Raw genomic sequence first — 7,688 nt, 5'->3', positions numbered from 1 at the left:
TAGTGTATGTATCATTATCAGGGAGAGCTAGCTTAGCTACGAGAAGATCTTGCGTTGCAGTTGCAGCCAAAATCCAAAGGGGTAGCTACGGATTGTAAGTGTTCTTTGTTCTGCAGGCAGCCGCCGCTAATGTTAGCTCGCTAGCTACCTGCATTTGCTAATGACACGACACGTCACCTCTACCCTCCTCTTTCTCCAACCCTCCATAACGTAACGTAACGTCTCGTCTCTTAAGACCACACGAAATTCGGAAAAAATATTAGATGGAAACGGTTAGATCGTGTTCACTGCACACATGGCAACTATCCATGGCATGTATACATGGAGGCACGGTGGATACAATATGCATCTGATTTCCCCCCAAATTCATCACTGGCAGGTGGGCCTCTCAAAGGACTGCACCAATCGAGAGCAGCACACATGCGGAGGCATGGAGCTAAAACTAACCGGGTTGGTCGGACGTCATCGTCGTGCAATAATAATCCACTATCTCCGTGGTACGGGCCCAAGGACAGCGACACCTGCCGCGCCCCATGTCCTATCCTAATCCTAATTAATAAGAAACTAACAAAACCCCATCATCATTATTTCATCGGCTGCCGCTAAATTAGGGAAAAAGATTAGGGAGCGAAAAAGATTAGGGAAAAGATGGCATGATCACGCTCCTCCTCTCTTGTGCCACACACAACACAAAAAGGAAAGAAGAAGAGGGATGGATAAAGGGGGGAAAAGGTTTTGGGGAGAAAGGGGGTCCAAGAAACAATCAGTAGTAAACACGCCTGCTGGGCTGCTAATAACACCTCACCTACCGACTTTATTTTCCTTGGCCTGCTGCTGCCCCTGCCTGTTAGTTAGCGCGTACCTTTCGTCTCGTTGGCACACTCCCTTTTGTTTTGTGTTTGCAGACTAAGAAAAAAAAAATATACTACTGGACTTGTTCGTTTCGGCTGGAATGGTTTATAAGTCATGACTGAAAGTACTACTGATTGATTTAGTGTGGAAAAAAAAAACTATTCAAACCATATATTATAAACCAGATACGAGCAATCCAGCCGAAACGAACAGGTCACAGTCATACCCGTACACACGAGATATCTACTTTCACCCGCACTCCATTTTTTGACGGTTATTTTAATACGTAAATAAATGAAATAAAATCGTTGAAAGTCTTGTGATGTGTGCCGTGTGCGTGGATGAGGAGGGAGCGGTTTTGTATCCGTGAACAAGCAGGCCGTTTTGTGCTCTGTCAGGCAGGCTAACAAACTTTGCTAAGCAGACATCCTAACTAACACAGGCAGGCAGACCCGTTCACCGTATCTGTAGAGACAGCAGTCAACAGTCGTCCGGTGTGTCACTGTCACACCTTCTCTCTCTCCTCTAATCATTTTACACTAACTTTTTTTTATAATATAAAACATACTTACACCACCAATGATGTATCTAGGCTGATCTGATTTGGCACCTCCTAGAAGGCAACAGAAGTGGTGGTGGTTGAGCCGTGGTCACAGCTCACAGCTCGCAAGCAAGGTATTAACGGGCACGGCACCACGCCATGGCCCATGGTGGATCGAGCTCGAGGCGAGTGGGGGGGTGGTGGTGGTGTGGTAGTCCAGCTCCAGCAGGCACTAGAGTCCAGACGAGACGAGGCGAGTAGCACCAAAACAAAACCAGAGGGAGCCGGAGAGGGACAGCGGCGGGCGTGCGCATGTGAGGGGTGGGGTGGTGGCGGCGATGAGCTGTGCGTGGGAGGGCAAGCAGTAGCAGTAGCAGTAGCAGTAGCAGTAGCAGTAACGCCTAGCGCGTCGCATTTTGCCCCTCGGCCGCCGCCGCCTCCTCCTCCGTCCTCCCAGCCCAGAGGCCCAGACGCCACCGCCAGGCGCCAGCAGCCCCCACACCCACCCACCAGTCCACCAAGAGCCAAAGCCCCACACGGGAACGGGAGGGGACACGGGCAGCGAAGCGCGCCGCGCAACGCAACAAAGCAAACCCCAAGCCGGAGCAAAGCTAGCAAGCGTGTCCCTCCCCCTCCCCTCCTCGCTTCACTCCCGTTCCATTCCCTTCCCCAAGCACCAGCCGCCGCCGCACGCGCCCGCGCCCGCCCCCGAGATCTGGTTGGACGAGGGGGATGGAGGCCAGCGCCGGGCTGGTCGCCGGCTCGCACAACCGGAACGAGCTCGTCGTCATCCGCCGCGATGGCGAGCCGGGGGTACGTCCGCCCGCCTCCCTCGTCTGCCTCGCCGTCGCCCTGCTTGGTTCCTCCTCCCTTCGTTCCCCGCCGCTGATTCCTCTGCTTGCTTGCTTCCTTGCAGCCGAAGACGATGGACCAGCGGAACGGGCAGGTGTGCCAGATTTGCGGCGACGACGTGGGGCGCAACCCCGACGGGGAGCCCTTCGTGGCCTGCAACGAGTGCGCCTTCCCCATCTGCCGGGACTGCTACGAGTACGAGCGACGCGAGGGCACGCAGAACTGCCCCCAGTGCAAGACCCGCTTCAAGCGCCTCAAGGGCAAGTCCCCCCTTCCCCCCTGCATTCGCAATTCTCGGCCTCCCGTCCCGTCCCGTCTCCCCCGCCGCCGCTCGCGTCCTCAGTCCTGACTTGTGCTGTTTGCAGGGTGCGCGCGCGTGCCCGGGGACGAGGAGGAGGACGGCGTCGACGACCTGGAGAACGAGTTCAACTGGAGCGAAAAGCACGACTCCCAGTACGTCGCCGAGTCCATGCTCCACGCCCACATGAGCTACGGCCGCGGCGCCGACCTCGACGGCGTGCCGCAGCCCTTCCAGCCCATCCCCAATGTTCCCCTCCTCACCAACGGACAGATGGTACCGCAAATTAAACCCCCACGACGCTTGCAATTGCATTGCTCCCACTGCCCCCCTCCTCCTGCGGGCTTTTGCTTTGCCACCAAGTGCTGAATTGAAGTGCTTGCTTCTTCTGCTTCCAGGTCGATGACATCCCGCCGGAGCAGCACGCCCTTGTGCCCTCGTTCATGGGTGGCGGGGGGAAGAGGATTCACCCTCTTCCGTACGCGGATCCCAACCTTCCTGGTGTGTGTTCTGATCGTCATCAGCTAGCATAGCATTCAGCTGCCATGGTTACCTACCGAATACAATACAGTACTATCAATCAATTAACGGATTCTGCTACTTGCAGTGCAACCAAGGTCTATGGACCCTTCCAAGGATCTCGCCGCATATGGCTACGGGAGCGTAGCGTGGAAGGAGAGGATGGAGAGCTGGAAGCAGAAGCAGGAGAGGATGCACCAGGCGAGGAATGACGGTGGTGGTAACGATGATGGCGATGATGCAGATCTACCGCTGTATGGCCCTGAACCTTGGCTGACTTCTATTAGCTGGCTCCTAGCTGTCATGCTATTTTGTACAGTGGATTGGTCAACTTTGAAATTTTATAACCTGCCATTTAACGACGAAAAATATAAGTAACCTATCAACTTGTTAGTAAGAATTCTTTGAACAGGTAACCTATCAACTTGTTAGTAAGAATTCTTTGAACAGGTGCTATAACTGTACCCAGTGGAGGCTTAAAAAAGGACTTTGGAAGAATTTGAAGAAAACCATTGAATTTATTTTGCTTTCTGTGTACTTTTATCTCTAACTGGATGGAAAAACTGTCCATATGCTATTTTCTTAAGTAGATATTTTGTTCTTCTCTATTGCAAAACTTCCTACTGGACTCTAAACACCAAATGTTTCTTTTTCTTTTTCTTACCAGAATGGATGAAGCTAGACAGCCATTGTCCAGAAAGATTCCACTTCCTTCAAGCCAGATCAACCCCTATAGGATGATTATCATAATTCGGCTTGTGGTTTTGGGTTTCTTCTTCCACTACCGAGTGATGCATCCGGTGCCTGATGCATTTGCTTTATGGCTCATATCTGTGATCTGTGAAATTTGGTTTGCCATGTCTTGGATTCTTGATCAGTTTCCAAAGTGGTTTCCTATCGAGAGGGAAACCTATCTTGACCGGCTGACTTTGAGGTTGGTTACTGGCTTCCTGCTGTCACCTAATATTACTTGCCTCCTCTCATCTTTGCTGATTTTTTTTTTGTTGCGAATTTCTTGTCTTTAATAGGTTTGACAAGGAAGGGCAGCCTTCTCAACTCGCCCCTGTTGATTTCTTTGTCAGTACGGTTGATCCCATGAAGGAACCTCCATTGGTCACAGCAAATACTGTTCTATCTATCCTTTCGGTGGATTATCCAGTTGATAAGGTTTCATGCTATGTTTCTGATGATGGTGCTGCCATGCTGACATTTGAAGCATTGTCTGAAACATCTGAATTTGCAAAGAAATGGGTTCCTTTCTGCAAGAGGTATAGCCTTGAGCCTCGTGCTCCAGAGTGGTACTTCCAACAGAAGATAGACTACCTGAAAGACAAGGTGGCGCCAAACTTTGTTAGAGAACGGAGAGCAATGAAGGTGCATTATTTGTATATTTTTTGTTATCCCTTGCTACAGTCCTTTATGTGGTAAGTGCTTATGCTAATTTAGGGCGTTATCTTATTATTTTTCCAGAGAGAGTACTGAGGAATTCAAGGTCAGAATCAATGCCTTTGGTTGCTAAAGCCCAAAAGGTTCCTGAGGAAGGATGGACAATGCAGGATGGAACTCCATGGCCTGGAAACAATGTTCGCTGATCATCCTGGAATGATTCAGGTATGCTTTGACATTTATTAATTAACAGTTCATGTGGTGGGATGTTTATTTTTTTTCCTTCACTGTGCCACAATAAAAATATTTTAATTTTCTCTATCAATAGGTTTTCCTTGGTCAAAGTGGTGGCCATGATGTGGAAGGAAATGAGCTGCCTCGATTGGTTTACGTTTCAAGAGAAAAACGGCCAGGCTACGACCATCATAAGAAGGCTGGTGCTATGAACGCATTGGTAACTATACTTTGGTTGATGCATTTTCTGTCACTATGGCCTGTAGATGCATAACAAGAGTTTCTTATTCCTCCTTTTGGCTCTTTACAGGTTCGAGTCTCTGCTGTACTAACTAATGCACCTTATTTGCTGAACTTGGATTGTGATCACTATATCAATAATAGTAAGGCTATAAAGGAAGCAATGTGTTTTATGATGGATCCTTTGCTTGGAAAGAAAGTTTGCTATGTGCAGTTTCCTCAAAGATTCGACGGGATTGATCGTCATGATCGATATGCTAACAGAAATGTTGTCTTTTTCGATGTAAGATCCGTCATCAAAATTTCAAATAAGCTATCTCGTCTAACATGAGACATTGAACTTACAATGCAATTCCCCTAATGTTTCATTCATACAGATCAACATGAAAGGTTTGGATGGTATCCAAGGCCCCATTTACGTCGGTACTGGATGTGTCTTCAGAAGGCAGGCATTATATGGCTATGATGCCCCCAAAACAAAGAAGCCACCATCAAGGACTTGCAACTGCTGGCCAAAGTGGTGCATTTGCTGTTGCTGTTTTGGTAACAGGAAGACCAAGAAGAAGACCAAGACCTCTAAACCTAAATTTGAGAAGATAAAGAAACTTTTTAAGAAAAAGGAAAATCAAGCCCCTGCATATGCTCTTGGTGAAATTGATGAAGCTGCTCCAGGTATCACATAACCTCCAAAAGGAAACCTTGTGTTTGTTTTTCCCTACAAGCATCCTTAATACCTAACCTTGCAATGTTTTCTTGTAGGAGCTGAAAATGAAAAGGCTAGTATTGTAAATCAACAGAAGTTGGAAAAGAAATTTGGCCAGTCTTCAGTTTTTGTTGCATCCACACTTCTTGAGAATGGTGGAACCCTGAAGAGTGCCAGTCCAGCTTCTCTTCTGAAGGAAGCTATACATGTCATCAGTTGCGGCTATGAAGACAAAACAGACTGGGGAAAAGATGTAAGTGTGCAGCATGTTTCTTGTATTCTATGTTGGTTGTATGGTCGAAATAAGTATCACGTACTAAATCATACATTTCGTTACAGATTGGTTGGATATATGGATCAGTTACAGAAGATATTCTTACTGGGTTTAAGATGCACTGCCATGGTTGGCGATCAATTTACTGCATACCTAAACGGGTCGCCTTCAAAGGTTCTGCACCTCTCAATCTTTCTGATCGTCTTCACCAGGTTCTTCGGTGGGCTCTTGGTTCAATTGAAATTTTCTTCAGTAACCACTGCCCTCTTTGGTATGGGTATGGTGGTGGACTAAAGTGCCTGGAAAGGTTTTCATACAGTTAACTCCATCGTATACCCTTGGACATCTATCCCGCTCTTGGCCTATTGCACATTGCCTGCCATCTGCTTGCTGACAGGGAAATTTATCACGCCAGAGGTACCATTATTCAGTCTCTAATTCTATTATATTATGGTGTTGAACTGGTGGAAGATTATGACACCTAACGATTACTATCATTCTCTTATCGTGCAGCTTAACAATGTTGCCAGCCTCTGGTTCATGTCACTTTTTATCTGCATTTTTGCTACAAGCATCCTGGAAATGAGATGGAGTGGTGTAGGCATTGATGATTGGTGGAGAAATGAGCAGTTTTGGGTCATTGGAGGTGTCTCTTCACATCTCTTTGCCGTGTTCCAAGGACTCCTCAAGGTCATAGCTGGTGTAGACACGAGCTTCACTGTGACATCCAAGGGTGGAGATGACGAGGAGTTCTCAGAGCTGTACACATTCAAATGGACAACCCTTCTGATACCTCCGACCACCCTGCTCCTACTGAACTTCATTGGAGTGGTAGCTGGTGTTTCCAATGCGATCAACAACGGATATGAATCATGGGGGCCCCTGTTCGGGAAGCTCTTCTTTGCGTTTTGGGTGATTGTCCATCTTTACCCGTTCCTCAAGGGTCTGGTTGGGAGGCAGAACAGAACGCCAACAATTGTCATTGTCTGGTCCATCCTCTTGGCTTCAATCTTCTCGCTACTCTGGGTCCGGATTGATCCTTTCCTTGCGAAGGACGATGGTCCCCTGTTGGAGGAGTGCGGTTTGGATTGCAACTAGGAGGTCAGCATGTGGACTTCCCCATCAGTGTGTGCTCGAAGAAGTATTTTTGCAGATGTTTTGTGCCCATATTTTTTCAATTTTTTCCCTCTGTAGATAGAAACACGGGGAGAGAAAAAGAAGTCTTTGCATTTCTTTTGTTCCATGGTGGTGGTAGCTCAGCCTCATGACTGCAATATTGGGCAAAGCGGAGGCTGCGACAACCTTGTGCAGTTCGGCCACGAATATACTAGAGAAGATCGAGACCAATCAATCGATGCCTGAGTTCAATTGTTCAGCATTCTTTATTAGTTTTGGTGGATGGATACTTAATCGGTGAGCCGAGCAGAAAGTTGTTTGAGTATGAACTGCTCTACATCTGCAAAGTTGTTGTTTATCATCTATCTCAATAAGGCAGGACGGAACAGATGGTGCCGTCTGGAACAGAGGAAGAGATGCATGCACATTGTTTGTTTGTTTATTTATGCAGTGATGAGTGAGTGTACCTTTGCCCGCCCTGCCCCGTTGAAGGAAAGGGCCTGTGCATTCCTTCCCTTGCTCCTCGTTCTGGTGCATTTCTCCTTACTAGGACACAAGACTCCATTAGTGAGTGTCTAGTTATGTAGCAGCGTCGTCCAGTGATGTAATTTGTAAATGTGCCATTTTGTTGATCAACTGCATGCGTAAAGAATCGATTCGAATCGTTGCTGTT

General features: G+C 47.8%; 1 pseudogene; it reads left to right on the top strand.

Annotated features, from left to right (window-relative positions):
- Window positions 1–1,554: 1,554 nt before the first annotated feature.
- Window positions 1,555–7,688, top strand: LOC136494583 (probable cellulose synthase A catalytic subunit 5 [UDP-forming]; annotated as a pseudogene).

Source organism: Miscanthus floridulus, chromosome 1, assembly GCF_019320115.1.
Source record: "Miscanthus floridulus cultivar M001 chromosome 1, ASM1932011v1, whole genome shotgun sequence".
NCBI lineage: Eukaryota > Viridiplantae > Streptophyta > Magnoliopsida > Poales > Poaceae > Miscanthus > Miscanthus floridulus.
Note: the sequence above shows the minus strand (reverse complement) of the source record. Positions and strands in the feature narration are given on the sequence as shown.